The sequence below is a fragment of the Petromyzon marinus genome, chromosome 65 (assembly GCF_048934315.1).
Source record: "Petromyzon marinus isolate PM22_M1 ecotype Great Lakes invasive population chromosome 65, UKy_Petmar_22M1.pri1.0, whole genome shotgun sequence".
Classification (NCBI taxonomy): Eukaryota; Metazoa; Chordata; class Hyperoartia; order Petromyzontiformes; family Petromyzontidae; genus Petromyzon; species Petromyzon marinus.
The window spans coordinates 2,541,731-2,559,832 of NC_133731.1; the positions used below are offsets into that span (position 1 = coordinate 2,541,731).

At 53.7% G+C, this 18,102-nt stretch overlaps 1 long non-coding RNA gene across 1 annotated transcript; it reads right to left on the bottom strand.

Annotated features, from left to right (window-relative positions):
* Positions 1 to 221: 221 nt before the first annotated feature.
* On the bottom strand, positions 222 to 12,806 carry LOC142906461 (uncharacterized). Its single transcript, XR_012930302.1, has 2 exons — positions 12,550 to 12,806; positions 222 to 495 (listed from the first exon to the last, which is right to left on the bottom strand). It is a non-coding gene; the product is annotated as an uncharacterized LOC142906461 (long non-coding RNA).
* Between the last annotated feature and the right edge of the window lie 5,296 nt (positions 12,807 to 18,102).

Below are 18,102 nucleotides of genomic sequence, written 5' to 3' on the forward strand. Positions count from 1 at the left end.
CTACTATTTCGTTGAGCTATCATTTGTGATCGCCCGGTCGAAACTAAAATGGAGCTACGTAGCTCGGCGCGCATTAGCTCGTAAAATTAAAACGTAGTTCGTGTTTGACATTGATCTTCATCCAGCAGTGGATGGACCCTGAATGGTTGTTGGTGGTGGTGGTGGTATTGGTGACAGCATGATGAGAATCTGGCGCTGTGAATGACACGGAGATACACAGAGAGAAAAGCACGTGGATTCGAGATCGCACGCGCCTTTAATTACATCATCAGCGAGATGTTATCTCTCTCTCCCGGTATACAAGAGGTCGCGGGATCGATCCCGACCCTTGACGAAGCCTGCCTATTTGGAGTTTGGATGCTCTCCCTGTGGTCGCGTAGATTTTTCTCGTTTTTACCACCACCACCACCATCATGTTGAATCTTCATCAAGCAGTGGACAGACCCTGATGGTGGATGGTAGTGGTGGTGGTGACAGCATGGAGAGATTCTCGCGCTGTGCATTACACGACGAGACAGAGAAAGAGAGAGGGAGAGAGAGGAGCACGTGTATTAGAGATCACACACGCGTCCGTCATTGCATCACCATCACCATCATGTTGAATCTTCATCCAGCAGTGGACAGACCCTGATGGTTGTTGTTGTTGTTGGATGTGGTGCTGGTGGTGCTGCTGCTGCTGCTGGTGGTGGTGGTGGCGAGAGTGGAAAATACACAATGGCATCTCTCCGATGCAATTGGCGTCATCTGGACGAGCACCAATTGGGTCGAGGCTCAAAAGAAAGCCGTCCCTTGGTGTGGACCAATCAGTTTCAAGGACAATGCCACATATATTATCATAGTATGTTTTTGTTTGCATTTTGACTGCAAGTATTGTGGTTAATGTAGACATGAATCCTTGTAAAAAGGTTTCAGTTTTGTTGCCAGAAAAAAGGGGGAAAAACCTATTATTACATTTTGGTAGTGGCAAAGGAGGTCTTACGACTCACTAATTAATCGTCGTGTCAATAACAAATCAACAACCACCACCACCATCATCATTGTGTGTGTCTGTGTGGTGTCCCGGGTTCGAATCCCGCTCACGGCCAACACCGCCAGTGACGATTATCTGAACCGGAACTGGGCCTCCCCTAGGTCGACTCAGCCTCAAATGAGTACCTGGTGCGGTGTGTAGCAAACATCGCCCACTGGGGGTGAGACAAAGGCGGCCGGGCGTGGTGCTGGCCACCCACCCCCTCGTGTGCCGTGCCGGCCTTCATAGGTACTCGCTAACAGCACTTGCCCCTACAGTCTGTTGAGGCTACACGGAGGGGGGGGGGGAGTCTTTGTCTTTGTGTCACCCTGAACAAGAAAATAAATCATGTAATAGGAGACGATTCGGGCAATGGGCCTATTTGATGTGCAATTGACCCAAGGGCAATTTGACTGGAACTTCGCCTATATCATGAAGTTGAACTTGTAAGACAATTACGAGAAATAGATGCAAAGATCCCCCGGATAGCCTTCGACAGCAAGTGAGGGCAAGGGCTATCAGTGAGTAGCAGCAGCAGCGCCCGCTTCACGACGATAGGGGGTGAGGCCTGCACCACGCTACGGCCGCCTTTGTCTCCTCCAGGAGCGATGTTTTGGCTGCCCGCAGCCACACGCGACTCAGTTGAGGCCGAGCAGACCCAGGTTGTGATGAATCGTCAACCTGACACTGACACACTGACACACACACTGACACACACACTGACACACTGACACACACACACTGACACACACACACTGACACACACACACGAACACACACGGACACACACACACACACTGACACACACTAACACACACACTGACACACACTGACACACACTGACACACACTAACACACACACTGACACACACACACACTGACACACACACACGAACACACACACACACTGACACACATACACTAACACACACACACTGACACACACACACACTGACACGCACTAACACACACACACACACTGACACGCACTAACACACACACACACACTGACACACACACACACTGACACACACTGACACACACACACTGGCACACACACACTGACACACACAGACTGTAGGGGCAAGTGCTGTTAGCGAGCACCGACGAAGGCCGGAACGGTACACGAGGGGGTGGGTGGCCAACAACACGCCCGGCCGCCTTTGTATCCCCAGTGGCGACGTTTACACACAGCACCAGCTACTCATCTAATGCTGAGTCGACCTAGGGGAGCCCCAGGATCGGTTCAGATACTCGTCACTGATTTTCGCCGTGAGCGGGAATCGAACTCGGGTAAGCAGGTTCGTAAGTACTAACCGGTACACACACACACGTACGCATTGACACACACTGACACACAAAGACAAAAATCCCCCGTGTAGCCTTAACACAGTGGTGGGGCTGACACGGCAACACGAGGGGGTGGGTGGTCAGTGTTGGTGGCCGTGGGCGGAATTGGAACTCTGTTTTGAGCCCGGTTCGTAGCCCAGCGCGCTAACCGCTGCGCCACCCATCCCGACGCCCACAGTGTTCTTGACAATAATGTTGGAATGTTCATGACAAGGACTATATACGTATTATTTTTTTTCTTCCAGATATTATAAGCGTCGCAACTTCTGGCGGTGTTAAATGTGCGTGTGCTCATTAAAAGCGTCAACCTCGCCTCTCTCCCTCTCCTTCCCTGTCTTCTATTTTCCTTTACGATCAGAGGAAACAAGAAGATGGTCGGCGTAGTCGGCACTTTGCTCCGTTCATAATTTAGGTTTTTGTCTTCAATGCGTCCCCCTCCCCCCCCCCTCCCTCGTTTAAATGAAAGATTGCACAAAAGATTTCATGGTCTGCTCTTCTCCTTCTTACCCCCCTCCCCTCGCTCCCTACCCCCCCCCCCTCTCTCTCTACCCATCTCTTTAACTACTCTATGTCTATGTTCCCCCTGTTATCTATGTACATATTTGTAAAAAAATATATCCCTCTCTCTGCCTGTCTCTCTCACCTTCCATCTCTCATTCCTCCCTCTCCATTTTACTCCATCTCACTTTCTGTCCACCTCTATCTCCTCAGCTCTGTCTCCCTCTCTCTCCATCTCTCACCTATCTCTCTCCATCTCTCACCCCCTCTCCATCTCTCACCTCTCTCTCTTCATCTCTCACCCCCATCTCCATCTCTCACCTCTCTCTCCATCTCTCACCCCCCTCTCCATCTCTCACCTCTCTCTCCATCTCTCCCCTCTCTCTCCATCTCTCCCCACTCTCCATCTCTCACCTCTCTCTCTCCATCTCTCACCCCCATCTCCATCTCTCACCTCTCTCCATCTCTCACCTCTCTCTCCATCTCTCACCTCTCTCTCTCCATCTCTCACCTCTCTCTCCATCTCTCCCCACTCTCCATCTCTCACCTCTCTCTCTCCATCTCTCACCCCCATCTCCATCTCTCACCTCTCTCTCCATCTCTCACCCCCCTCTCCATCTCTCACCTCTCTCTCCATCTCTCCCCTCTCTCTCCATCTCTCACCTCTCTCTCCATCTCTCACCTCTCTCTCCATCTCTCACCCCCATCTCCATCTCTCCCCTCTCTCCATCTCTCACCTCTCTCTCCATCTCTCACCTCTCTCTCTCCATCTCTCACCTCTCTCTCCATCTCTCCCCTCTCTCTCCATCTCTCCCCACTCTCCATCTCTCACCTCTCTCTCTCCATCTCTCACCCCCATCTCCATCTCTCCCCACTCTCCATCTCTCACCTCTCTCTCCATCTCTCACCTCTCTCTCTCCATCTCTCACCTCTCTCTCTCCATCTCTCACCCCCATCTCCATCTCTCCCCTCTCTCCATCTCTCACCTCTCTCTCCATCTCTCACCTCTCTCTCTCCATCTCTCACCTCTCTCTCCATCTCTCCCCTCTCTCTCCATCTCTCCCCACTCTCCATCTCTCACCTCTCTCTCTCCATCTCTCACCCCCATCTCCATCTCTCCCCACTCTCCATCTCTCCCCTCTCTCCATCTCTCACATCTCTCTCCATCTCTCACCCCCCTCTCCATCTCTCACCCCCCTCTCCATCTCTCTCCCCACTCTCCATCTCTCACCTCTCTCTCCATCTCTCACCCCCCTCTCCATCTCTCACCTATCTCTCTATCTCTCCCCTCTCTCCATCTCTCTCCCTCTCTCTCCATCTCTCTGTTTTCTTACGATCAGTGGAAACAAGAAGATGCTCGGTGTAGTCGGCACTTTTCTCCCCCCCCCCTTTTAAATGAAAGACCCAACAAATTTTTTTTCTTTTATTTCTGCTCTCATCACCCCTTCCCTCTCTCTTTACCCCCTCTCTGCCCCTCCTCTCTCTCTACCCCCTCTCTTCCTACTTCATGTCGCTCTCTCTCACTCACTCTCTCTCTCTTTTTTTATAACTACGACAAGTGCTGCATCTGCACGCAGCCCTTCCCACAGTCAAACGGCCTCCGACGGGCAGCTCAGATCAGCATGCACAGAGCTCTCTACCGTCATCTGCCACCGAGCACACGGCCTCCTCCAGCGCCCACTGCTCCTTGAAGGCCGGCACGGCGTGGCTCAGCCACGCACGGCGGAACTCCGGCCCACTCACCCTGGCTCCGACCAGAGCGTGGAAGATGCCCAGGCTGCTGGCCGGACGTTGCCCCTCCAGGGCCACCTTCCTCGCCCTGTAGACGGCGAGCTTGGCGTAGCCGAAGAGCACGTTGACCGGCCCCTGAAGATGTTGGGGTCCGTCGCCCTTCGGGTATCCAAAGATGAGGACCGTCGGGGAGAAGTGGAGGCTGAACCTTAGGAGGATGTTTCTCAGGGCCTTGAACAGCGAGTCCAGGCTCTTGCACTCCACGTATTGGTGCGCCACCATCTCCACTTTACCGCAGAACCGGCACTCCGGGGACGTGTCGGTGAAGCGCGCCAGGGAGGCGGTGACGGTGCCATGGGCGATGCTCCAGCTGAGGTCGCCGATGCGGTTGTACGTCGGGCTGGAGTAGAGTTGCCTCCAGCGAGGCCTCTCCGGTGAGACGCAGGGCAGGGCTCTCCTCCAGGCGTGGTCCTTGTGGCTCCTCAGGGTGTCCTGTTGGTGGAACCCGACCATGTAGGAGTAGAGCACCTTCCTCTTTACATTTGCGAAGGCCACCTCCGGCCGGCACATGTTGTGATCCGCCTTCGCTTGTTGGCATTGGCGATGCAGTGGCACGACTGAGAGCTTCGGTGGAGGGGGACCGAGAGGGGCCTTGTCATCCCCAACGACGCTGAGAAGGCCCCCTTGGCTTCGGCCAGGATCCGGGCAGCCACCCGGAGTGACTGCAGCCCCCCTGTCTTTGCGGCCATGTGTGCTGGTCCGAGCCACCAGCCCCGTGTTCCAGGCTCCACGAGATCTCCCATCCTGGTGAGCCGCGCGTTGGTGAGGCGCCTCTCCATACCGGGGGTGGCGGTGATGGATGGCAGCTTTGTCTGTGGGTTCCTGAGGATTGGTTCGAAGACCAGATCCTCGGCCGATCGTGGCTGGTTCAGCCTCCTGATGGCGAGGGAGCTCCATGTCTGCAGGACGCTTCTGTAGAAGGGTGGCAGCTGTCCCAGTGGGAGGCGCTGCAGGTCCGTGTAGAATAGTTGCTTGGAGCACTGCAGACCCCCCCCAGCTGTTTCAGGAGGCCGTGACGCTCCAGGCCGGTGCAGGAGCGGCGTGCAGGAACTTTCAGCGCGTCCTGCAGTCGGAAGGTGGCCAGCTGACTCCGCACACACACACCAGCCCGTGACCGCCCTCGTCCAGTGGCAGGGCCAGGACCCCAGCCGGTGTCCTCCGCCCGACCAGAAGAAGTCGAGGACTCGCTTCTGAAGTCCGTTGACGAGGCTCATGGGGGGGTGCAGGGAGAAGAGTCGGTGCCACAGCATGGACGTCACCAGCTGGTTCACCACCAACGTCTTTGTCCTGAAGGTGAGGAACTTGCACAGGCGACTCCAGGTGCCCAGCCGCTCCTTCACCTTCTCCTCCAGCTCGACCCAGTTCCTCTGCGGTGGTTCCTCCTCTGGTCCGAAGAACACTCCCAGGTGTTGCAGCGATGTTGTGCTCCAATTGATGGCTTTTGCCTTCTCGGGACACTCGGTCATGTCCCACGCTCCAACCAGCAGTCCGCTGCACTTTTGCCAGTTCATTTTTGATGAGGAGGCTTTAGAAAAGACCTCCTGGCACTCATGCAGCAGGGCGACATCAGCCAGGGAGCGCAGGATGAGGAGGACGTCGTTGGCGTATGCCGTCAGGACCAACTTGACGCTTGGTTGCCCTCAGCACCAGGCCGCTGAGTCTCCGCCTTATGAGATTCAGGAAAGGCTCTAATGCCAGGGCATAAAGTTGGCCCGACAATGGGCATCCCTGTCTCACTCCTCGCTCGAATTTGACCAGGGCAGTGAGGGCGCCGTTGATCTTTATCATGCACTCCGCCTTGGTGTAGAGTAGGCGGATCGTTCGGACAAAGGCATCCCCAAAACCCAAGGTCTTGAGGGTTCCCAGCAGGTGCTTGTGGTCCACTCTGTCAAAAGCCTTTTCCTGGTAAAGAGCCAGAAACGCGATTGGGATGCCCAACCTCTGGGACACCGTGATGAGGTCCCTGAGCAGGAAGATGCCGTCGTGGATGGTTCGTCCGGGGATAGTGTAGGACTGGTCCCCGTTTGCGACTTGTGCAATCACCCCTTTCAGTCGCAGGGAGAGAGCCTTCGTCAATATTTTGTAGTCTGTGTTCAGGAGGGAGACCGGACGCCAGTTTTGTAGGTGCCTCAGGTCTCCGTTCTTGGGAAGCAGAGTGAGCACCGCCCTCCTCCAAGACTGAGGCATCACCCCGGTGACTGAGGCTTCCTCCAGCACCTCTCTGTAGTCCTCTCGCAGGGATGGCCAAAAAGCGGCGTAAAACTCCCCTGTTAGGCCGTCTAACCCTGGGGATTTATTTGGGGCCAGTCCTCTTACAGCTGCGTCAAGGTCAGTCTTGGTGAGCTTTTGCTCTAGCAGCTCTTTCCCGTCTTCCCCCAGGGTGGGTAGACCACTCCATGCCTCCGCCTGGGCCGGTTCCGATGTTTTTTCAGGGTAGAACAGGCAGCCTTAGAAGTCTCCGATGATGGTCGACTTCTGCTGGAGTTCGTGCACCAGGACACCGTCACCATCAAAGAGGCACTCCATGGATTTGCGTCTCCCGTTCTGCCTACCGAGGGAGTAGGAAAGCGGGAATCCCGTGTCGAGGTCCGTGATGAGCTTCACCCGGGATCGCACAAACGCTCCCCTCGTCTGCTCCTCCTGTAGCCCTTTGAGACGCTCCCTCTCCTCCTCGTATTCTCGGCGAGGCGACCCTCCAAGTCGAGGACTCGGGCTTCCATGTCGGTGATGTCCACGTTCCTCAGTCTGGTGCTCCCCCAGGTGTATTGTTGGCACAGCAGCCTGGTGTGCACTTTGCCCACATCCCACCACTGGGCCAGAGAGTCGAACTGCATTTTGGTTTTTCGCCACTCTTCCCAGAAGTCCTCGAACATTTCTAAGAAGTCGCCATCCTCTAGCAGCGAGTTTGTTAAAGTGCCAGTGGGACGCGCCCCTCACGGGCCCTCTCCAGCCTGACACGGAGCACGATGAGGCTGTGGTCCGTGAAGGGTGCCGCCCTGATGCCAGACATTACGGCGCACGTCACAAAGCTCATAGAGATGTAACATCTGTCGAGCCTGGACTGCGTCACCGAGCCATCGCGCCTCGTCCTCGTGTACGTGAACTGGCGTTGGCCCGGGTGATGTACGCGCCACACATCTACCAAGACAGCTTCCTCCAGGAGTCCCTGCATTTCCCTCTTCGGCCCGACTCCCCCCGGTTGCCCCCCCGAACGATCCAGGGCGCCGAGTGTGCAGTTGTGGTCGCCACCCACAATCACGCACTCGTCGTCCGGGATCCCGGCCAGGTGCCTCCTCAGGAGATACAGAAACGGAATCTTCTCCTTGCTGGTCACCGGCGCGTACACGTTCAGCAGGTGGGTGGTGACATCGCCCACCCTGACCGTTACCGCGAGGAGCCTTCCCTTCACCACTTCGGTGTGGGTTATGAGCTCGGGATGAAACCCTTTAGCAAACAGGGTCGCGACTCCACAGGAGGTGTTGTCAAGGTGGCTGTAGAAGGAGTCCCCTCCCCACTCCTTCCTCCAGTCATCCTCGTCCTCGACCGTGAGATGCGTCTCCTGAATGACGAAGACAGAGGCAGCGTGTTTCCTCGCAAGAGACATTGCGGAAAACCTCCGCACTGCCTCCCTGCACCCGTTCACGTTCAGGGATCCGATGTACACAGGCGTTGCTTGTTCCTTGCCTCCGTGGCCTCCCACCTTGCAATTTGTTTGCGGAAATATCTCAGCTTTGCCCTCTCCTTGCCCCGGGACTCGAGTCCCTGCTTGGCGAGGAGTCTCTCTGCTTGAGTCACAGAGGCCTTTATTGCCTTGCTGTCCTTCCATCGAGCCAAGGCAATGTCCGCTCTGTCCTTCCTCACGTCGGTCTCGTCGAGGAATTTCCAGGGATCTTGTGAGGAGATCAGGGGAGTCTGAGGGTTAAGGAGTGTAGACCCCTGGCTGCTCTCGCTCCCCACGCTGAAGCAGTTGTCCCGATCTGAGTCGATTTCCTCGGCGTCCGGCTCCGCTGGAAGAGCTGCAGCGGCTGAGCTGGCGCATGGCCCAGCGGCGTCCTCTCCCCCAGCGTCGGGGATGGCCTGGGATGGCTCCTGCTCAGGCTCTTCGGGTGGATGGCCCCGGTGTCTCTTCCGCTGGTTTTGGGTCAGCGGACCTTCCTCCTCATTCTCATCTATTTCGTCCTTGCCCTTGGCGAGTGTCTCTCCGCCAACTTCTTCCTCTTGGTCAAGGGCTTCCTGTATAGCTGGTGGGGAGTGAGTCTCTATGACCACAGTAGACGGGTCGATTTCCGTGGCGATGTCGCCTTCATCGTCCACGGTCTCCTGCTGTAGAAACCCTTCCCCAGACGCACGCCGCTTCTTCCTCTTGGCGGGTTTCTTCCTTGCCACCCGCACATCACTCGGCGTGGCGTCCGGAAAAGCGAACACCGCGTCTTCGGCGTCTGGCAGCTGTTCTGGGGGGTTTCACCGCTTCTTCCTGTTCGAGGTCTGGGAGGGGTTCCTCCTCTGAGTTTGACCCTTGAGATCCGGGTCCTTCTGTATTTTTCCTCTCGCGATGTGTCGCTTGAGGCAGCGAAGTTGGGGCCACGACTTCAGGTGTGGGAGGCTGCTTGGCTGGCGGGTCCGGTGTGGGCTGTTGGGGGGCTCGTTGCAATGGGGGCTCTTGCTGCTTTGCCCCCCTTTGCTCTGCCTCCCTCCTCCCCGCTCTTTTCTCCGACCCTCGCCGTCGTCGGTTTAGGGCAATCCCTTCGGGAAGTGTCCCTCTTCTTTGCAGAGATTGCGTCTGATGCAATCCTCGGCGTAAAACAGCCTATGGTCAATGCCTGCATAGACAACGACAAAGGACCCCACTTCCTGCTGTCCGGGAGGCAGCAGGACGTGCACCTGCCTCTTGAAAGATAAAATGTGATTCAGAGCAGGGTCTCTGCACCCCCAGTGACAGGGCCCCGTACTGGCACCACGACGGTGCCCAGCTTGGACACGTGCTCCAACACGTGCTCCAACACGTGCTCCAACACGTGCTCCAACACGTGCTCCAACACGTGCTCCAACACGTGCTCCAACACGCGCTCCAACACGTGCTCCAACACGTGCTCCAACACGTGCTCCAACACGTGCTCCAACACGTGCTCCAACACGTGCTCCAACACGTGCTCCAACACGTGCTCCAACACGTGCTCCAACACGCGCTCCAACACGTGCTCCAACACGTGCTCCAACACGTGCTCCAACACGTGCTCCAACACGTGCTCCAACACGTGCTCCAACACGCGCTCCAACACGTGCTCCAACACGTGCTCCAACACGTGCTCCAACACGTGCTCCGTCACGTGCTCCAACACGGCCTCGTCGGGGACGTAGGGCGGCACGTTCGAAACGACTGTTCTCGCCCCGCCACCGAAGCGACGGGTTCCAGCCGGACGCGGAGTCCCCCCACGGTCATACCCCCTTCGCGACGGCCGCATCGGCCGCCTCCTCCCTCGTCAGGAAGAAGACGGCTTTCCCGCTGACCTTCGAGGCGTGGGCGACGGTGGCCGGCGGGACGATGGCGGCCGGGGCCTCGACGTGCGCCTCGATCGTGACGGAGCTCGAGGCGTAGCGGCGGACGCCGTTCTCGCGCAGCGGCGGTGGTCGCTGCGCTCTCGGGGGGGGGGGGGGGGGGGGGCTGGCCTTGGAGCAGAGGCCCTAGTGGGGGGCCTCGTGACTTCCAGGCAGTTTGGCAGCTGCGACCTTTGCGTAGGTGGCCATTTTGTTCCTCGCACCTTCAAATTCTACCTGACTGTGGTGTTGCGCTTATTTATACAGAGCTCACCTTGAGAGAATGTAAACTGAGGATGAATAAAGAATCCTCGTTTAAGAAAGTAATGAAATAAAAAAAACGAAAGGAAAGAGATGTATTTATTGTTTCAATAAACTATTTTTATTGAATAAATTATGAATAAGTTGATAGTGAGATCTAATTATAAATTTGCGTGTTAAAAAAAATGAATGCATTTTTCAAACAAATCTACTTTATAGAAAAATGTGTTTATTAAATACATTCACTCATCGTTAAATAAATATAACTTAGCGTCCTTGCACACACATGGAGGCAAACCAAAAAAACGCAGTGTATTAAGGAATCATTAACTAATAGTTTGCTTTAGCCACTAAGTCAACAATTGCTTGTGTGGCCTTAATTCTCTGCGCTACAGCGCAGATTCCTCCACGTGGCTCACACAAAATACAAGTTATAACAAATCTCAAATAGTTTGAGATTCGTAAACTGAGATTAAAAACAGGAGCAGAAGAATAAAGGAACAATAAGTAGAGTATAAAAAATACCTGTGAAGTATGTTAACGATGCTTTAATTAACTATGGGATTGTGCCCATCGCCTAATTAACACCACCGTGTTTCACAAGGCTAAGGCCTCACCCTGAACTGTTAAGCTAAAAAAAGTAAAGAAAAATAGAGCAACAAACAAAAAGTACGACTTGTGTATGCAAAAGGCGGAATACTTACTCCTGCTGAGTAAAAACTTGAAAAAAAGAAATTAATTAGAAGAGGGTATGTTAGATTTATAAAGTTACCACGGGGAGCTAAAACGAAGCGCGTCCTCTCTCCTCTCTCTCCATCCCTCTCCCAACTTTCTCCATCTCTCACCTCTCTCCATCTCTCACCTCTCTCTCTCCATCTCTCACCTTTCTCTCCATCTCTCTCCATCTCTCATCTCTCTCCCAACTCTCTCCATCTCTCATCTCTCTCTCCATCTGTCTCCCCTCTCTTCATCTCTCTCCCAACTCTCTCCATCTCTCACCTCTCTCTCCATTTTCTCACCTCTCTCTCCATCTATCTCCCCTCTCTTCATCCCTCTCCCAACTCTCTCCATCTCTCACCTCTCTCTCTCTATCTCTCTCCCAACTCTCTCCATCTCTCACCTCTCTCTCCATCTCTCTCCCCTCTCTCCATCTCTCATCTCTTTCTCCATCTATCTCCCCTCTCTCCATATCTCTCCCAACTCTCTCCATCTCTCACCTCTCTCTCCATCTCTCTCCCCCCTCTTTATCTCTCATCTCTCTCTCCATCTCTCTCCCCTCTCTTCATCTCTGTCCCAACTCTCTCCATCTCTCACCTATCTCTCCACCTCTCTCCCCTTTCTCCATCTCTACCCCCTCTCTCAATCACTCACCTATCTCTCCATCTCTCTCCCCTCTCTTCATCTCTCTCCAAACTCTCTCCATCTCTCTCCCCTCTCTTCATCTCTCTCCCAACTCTCTCCATCTCTCATCTCCCTCTCTCCATCTCTCACCTCTCTCTCCATCTCTCTACCCTCTCTTAATCTCTCTCCCAACTCTCTCAATCTCTCACCTCTCTCTCCATCTCTCCCCCCTCTCTCCATCTCTCTCCCCTCCCTTCAACTCTCTCCCCCCTCTCCATCTCTCTCTTTCTCCATCTCTCACCTCTCTCTCCATCTCTCACCTCTCTCTCCATCTCTCTCCCCTCTCTTCATATCTCTCCCCCCTCTCCATCTCTCTCTTTCTCCATCTCTCACCTCTCTCTCAATCTCTCTCTTTCTCCATCTCTCACCTCTCTCTCCATCTCTCTCCCCTCTCTCCATCTCTCACCTATCTCTCCATCTCTCCCATTTCTCTCCATCTCTCTCACCTCTCTTCATATCTCTCCTCCCTCTCCATCTCTCTCTTTCTCCATCTCTCACCTCTCTCTCCATCTCTCACCTCTCTCCCCATCTCTCTCCCCTCTCTTCATCTCTCTCCCCCCTCTCCATCTCTCTCTTTCTCCATCTCTCACCTCTCTCTCCATCTCTCTCTCCTCTCTCCATTTCTCCCCTATCTCCATCTCTCTCCACTCTCTCTCTCCATCTCTTACCTCTCTCTCCATCTCCCAACTCTCTCCATCTCTTACCTCTCTCTCTCAATCTCTCCGTGCTCTGCGCCATGAAGGAGCTGTGCCTAAAGCTGGAGGCATCTGGGGATGGTGGAGGCCCTCCACCCCCCTCCTCCTCCTTCCCAGAGTTGTGCTTCTCCTGAGCGCAGCCCCCTGGCCACAGCGACTCCGGCAAGCGACTGAAGCTCTGAGGCTGCAGGAACGTGCCCCTGAAGAGCGCCCCAAACACAGCGCTCTGCACGTGGCTGTGTCAAGGCGCTCCACACGTGGCTGTGTCAAGGCGCTGCATTCCCGGGACCTGGCCGACCTACCGGACACAAAACAGAGAGACCATTTCCCTCCCCTCATTGCGACCGCCCCCCCAGTGTAAACAAATGTACAAAGTCTCCCGTAGCCAAACGCTGCGGTGACCTCCGGTGAAGATTGTCACACTCCACGTTGTCATCGGCCGTGTGGCTCAGCCGAATCTCGCCAGGGGTACCGAACTTGGTGCATCTCCTGCGGTGCCAGGGAGGATCTGCCCCACCGGTACTCACGCTGCCAGCGCCTCAAACTCAATGTTCCGTCTCTTGGGGGACATCTTCAGTAAACTGGGGGTGCCCTTCTACAACAGCAGCTTCGTATACGGGTGGTGCCTTACCTGGCTAACAAGCGCCATGACCTCGCCAACTTCGCCTGTGCTCAGGCCAAGTTGGCGGTGTACAGAACGAGGAAGAAGACGCTGCAAGGTGACACTGACGGCTGCTCTGAGCTGCTTCCAGTGTTCAGGTTCCTGCTCAAGGCGCGGCTCTGCCTGGAGCACGCCACGTGACACAGCCACGTGTCGGTGATGTGCAGCGCGTCTTGTTCTAACGCTGGTGAGCCGGACAAGCCCCTCTCTGTACCAGCGTGGACGTCACCCCCCACGTGTTCACCTTCTGTAGCGCTCGCTCGTCACCGTGACGTGCGCGATGACCACCACCACCACCACCACGTGACTTTTATTTCGTGTTGTGCGCGGTGCATTTAGCGCCACAGCGCGTGGGTTTGTATCGTTTATTTTCATTTGTGTTGCTGGTGACTTTGTGTGTTTGTGTCGCTGGTGACTTTGTGTGTTTCATATCGAAATCGCCTCCAGTGCTTTTGCTGCTGGCGGCAATAAAAGTTGTTTAAAAGTCAAACAGTCTCTCTCCATCTCTCCCTCTCTCTCCATCTCTCTCTCCATCTCTCTCCCGTCTCTCCATCTCTCACCTCTCTCTCTCTCCATCTCTCACCTCTCTCTCCATCTCTGTCCCCCATCTCCATCTCTCACCTCTCTCTCCATCTCTCTCTCCCCCTCTCCATCTCTCACCTCTCTCTCCATCTTATTCCATCTCCCTCTCTCCCCACCCCTCTCTCTCCCCAGCTCTGTCTCTCTCTCTTTCCTTCTCTCTCACTCGCTTCTCTGCGCACTGTTTGGATGCTATCCAGGCACAAATCATCACGGAATTGGTAACGGCGGCCGCCAGCCTAATTGGCGCTGTAGGGGAGCGATTCATTTGCGTGATCCTCACCTCGAAGAGAGATAAAGACGCTGTGATGGAGAGAGAGAGAGATTGAGTGATGGAGAGAGAGAGATTGAGTGATGGAGAGAGAGATAGATGTAGTGATGGAGAGAGATGTAGTGATGGAGAGACAGATTGAGTGATGGGGAGAGAGAGAGAGATGGAGTGATACAGAGAGAGATGTAGTGATGGAGAGAGAGATGTAGTGATGGTGAGACAGATTGAGTGATGGAGAGAGAGAGCGAGATAGATGGACTGATGGAGAGAGAGAGAGAGATGTAGTGATGGAGAGAGATGTAGTGATGGAGAGACAGATTGAGTGATGGAGAGAGAGATATAGATTGAGTGATGCAGAGAGATGTAGTGATGGAGAGAGACAGATTGATAGATGGAGAGAGATATTGAGAGATGGAGAGAGACAGATTGAGTGATGGAGAGATAGATGTAGTAATGGAGAGAGAGATGTAGTGATGGAGAGACAGATTGAGTGATGGAGAGAGAGAGATTGAGTGATGGAGAGAGAGAGATGTAGTGATGGAGAGAGACAGATTGAGAGATGGAGAGAGATATATGGAGAGAGAGAAATGGAGTGATGGAGAGAGAGAGAGAGAGATGTTGCCGCCAGCAGCAACAGCACTGGAGGCGATTCCGATACGAAATACACAAAGTCACCAGTAACACAAATACACAAAGTCACCAGCAACACAAAAACAACAAACGCTGTAAATCCACGCGCTGTGGAGCTAAATGCACCGCGCACAACACGAGATAAAAGTCACGTGGTGGTGGTGGTCATCGCGCACGTCACGGTGACGAGCGAGCGCTTCAGAAGGTGAACACGTGGGGGGTGACGTCCACGCTGGTACAGAGAGGGGCTTGTCCGGCTCACCAGCGTTAGAACAAGACGCGCTGCACATCACCGACACGTGGCTGTGTCACGTGGCGTGCTCCAGGCAGAGCCGCGCCTTGAGCAGGCCCCTGGACACTGGAAGCAGCTCAGAGCAGCCGTCAGTGTCACCTTGCAGCGTCTTCTTCCTCGTCCTGTACACCGCCAACTTCGCCTGAGCACAGGCGAAGTTGGCGAGGTCATGGCGCTTGTTGGCCAGGTAAGACGCAGAGAGAGAGAGTGAGAGAGTTGTAGAGAGGGGGACGGAGAGAGGGAGATGGAGAGATTTACTGGAGGGGAGAGGCGGGGGGGGGGGAAGGTAATGGGGGTGTACGGAATTGGGCAGAGGAAACTAGAGACGGGGAGGGATGTACCCACCGTTCGTTGAACTTCTTTCGCACCCTACGGCAGCCAACGGTGCCAATCAGAGGGTGCGGCTGCTTGCCTAAGGCAGAGTCGACCTAGGGGAGAGTCCCCGGTGAGAGTGTTCAGAGACCCCGGCACCGTCAGTCGGTCGTGAGCGGGGATCGAACCCTCTCCCCCCCCCCAACTCAATCCCCACCCCACAGTCCCCCCCCCTATTCTTCCCCCACCCCATCTCCCCGATGTTGATGAGTGTTTGCGGCACGGGTTACACATCACTCGGACATCACCAACCCACCAGCGTGCCACCGTTAAAGCGCTCTTAACTGAACGCCAAGTGGCCATTCGCAACGCGATCGAATCGCCTCCGAACGTCGCCCGCGCGTTAGGCCCACATCTCTCACCATCATCGCCGTTGTCATCATCGCAATCACCATCAGCAGCAGCAGCAGCAGCATCGGCAGCAGCAGAGGCCATGGTTAAAATCCACTGCTGGATGAAGGCATCGTCCGTTCGCCCGCTCGAGTGCTCGCCCCTTCGTTCACTCAGCCACTCGTTCACTCGTCATCCACTCAACAGCTCATGCACTCATCCAATCACCCACTCGTTCACTCATCTATTCAACCACTAATTCACTCAGCCACTCACACACTCATTCACTCGTCCACTCACCCACCTGTTTACTCATCCACTCATCCACTCATTCGCTCATTCACTCTCGTTCACTCATCCACTCATTCATTCATTTACTCCTTCACCCATTCACTCATCCATTAACCCGGTCATTCTGTCATTAACTCGTCCACTCACCCACTGATTCACTCATCCACTCAACAACTCATTAACTCATCCAATTATCCACTCGTTCACTCATCTCTTCAACCACTAATTCACTCAGCCACTCACCCACTCATTCACTCGTCCACTCACCCACCCGTTTACTCATCCACTCATCCACCCATTCACTCATTCACTCTCATTCACTCATCCACTCATTCATTCATTTACTCATTCACTTATCCATTAACCCGCTCATTCGGTCATTAACTCGTCCACTCACCCACTCATTCACTCATCCACTCACCAACTCATTAACTCATCCAATTATCCAATCGTTCACTCATCTCTTCAACCACTAATTCACTCAGCCACTCATCCACTCATTCACTCATCTACTGACCCACTCATTCACTCATCCACTCAATCACTGATCTACTTACCCACTTATCGACTCACTTGCTCGTTCACTCACCCATTCACCCACTCATTAAATCACCCACTCACCCACTAATTAAATCACCCACTCGAACACTCACCCACTCACCCACTAATTAAATCACCCACTCGAACACTCATCCACTCGTTCGCTCATCCTCTTATCCACTCATTCACTCATCCATTGACCCACTCATTCACTCATCCACTCAATCACTGATCTACTTACTCACTTATCGACTCACCCGCTCGTTCACTCACCCACTCGTCCACTCACCCACTCGTCCGTTCATCCACTTATCCACGCATTCACTCATCCACTCACCAACTCATCTACTCACCCACTCATTCACTCATCCATCCACTCACCCACTCAATCACTCATTAAAACTCACCCACTCACCCATTCATACATTCACCCACTCATCCACTTACCCACTCAGCCTCAAATGACTACCGAGTTCGGTGTGTAGTAAACATCGCCAGTGGGGAGACAAAGGCGGTCGGCCGTGGTGCTGGTCACCCACCACCTCGTGTGCCGTGCCGACTTTCACAGGTGCTGCTCGCTAACAGCACTTGCCCCGAAAGTTTGTTCAAGGCTACACGGGGGATCTTAGTCGTTTGAGTGTGTGGGAGCAATAGTGCAGCTGATAGCGTACGACCCGGGTTCGACTGCTGTGCCAGTTTTGAAAGCTGCTACTCGCTAACAGCATTTGCCCCTACAATCTGTTACAGGCTATACCGGAGATCTTTGTAGTGTAATGTGTGTCCTCATATAATTTGTAACGAAAACTTACGTTTTTCCCCTTAGATTGAAAGGCACCCGAACAGGAAAAGAAATTTCAAGGATTGTGCCAAACCAACATCCAGAAAAATGCAACTCGGCACCTTGCGACAGCCATCCCGTGAAACAAGACTACGAGAGAACTCCCGAGAGCACAATAACAGGAAAACTTGGACAGCAGAAGACCAGAGAATCATCGATAGTAGAATACCAGAGATGCATCAACAGCATAAGACCAGAGAATCATCGATAGTAGAATACCAGAGATGCATCGATAGTAGAATACCAGAGAATCATCAATAGTAGAATACCAGAGATGCATCGATAGTAGAATACCAGAGATGCTTCGATAGTAGAATACCAGAGATGCATCGATAGTAGAATACCAGAGATGCATCGATAGTAGAATACCAGAGATGCATCGATAGTAGAATACCAGAGATGCATTGATAGTAGAATACCAGAGATGCATCGATAGTAGAATACCAGAGATGCATCGATAGTAGAATACCAGAGATGCATCGATAGCAGAATACCAGAGATGCATCGATAGTAGAACACCAGAGATACATCTATAGTAGAATATCAGAGATGCATCGATAGTAGAATACCAGAGATGCTTGGATAGTAGAATACCAGAGATGCATCGATAGTAGAATACCAGCGAATCATCGATAGTAGAATACCAGAGATGCATCGATAGTAGAATACCAGATATGCATCGATAGTAGAATACCAGAGAGGCATTGATAGTAGAATACCAGAGATGCATCGATAGTAGAATACCAGAGATGCATCGA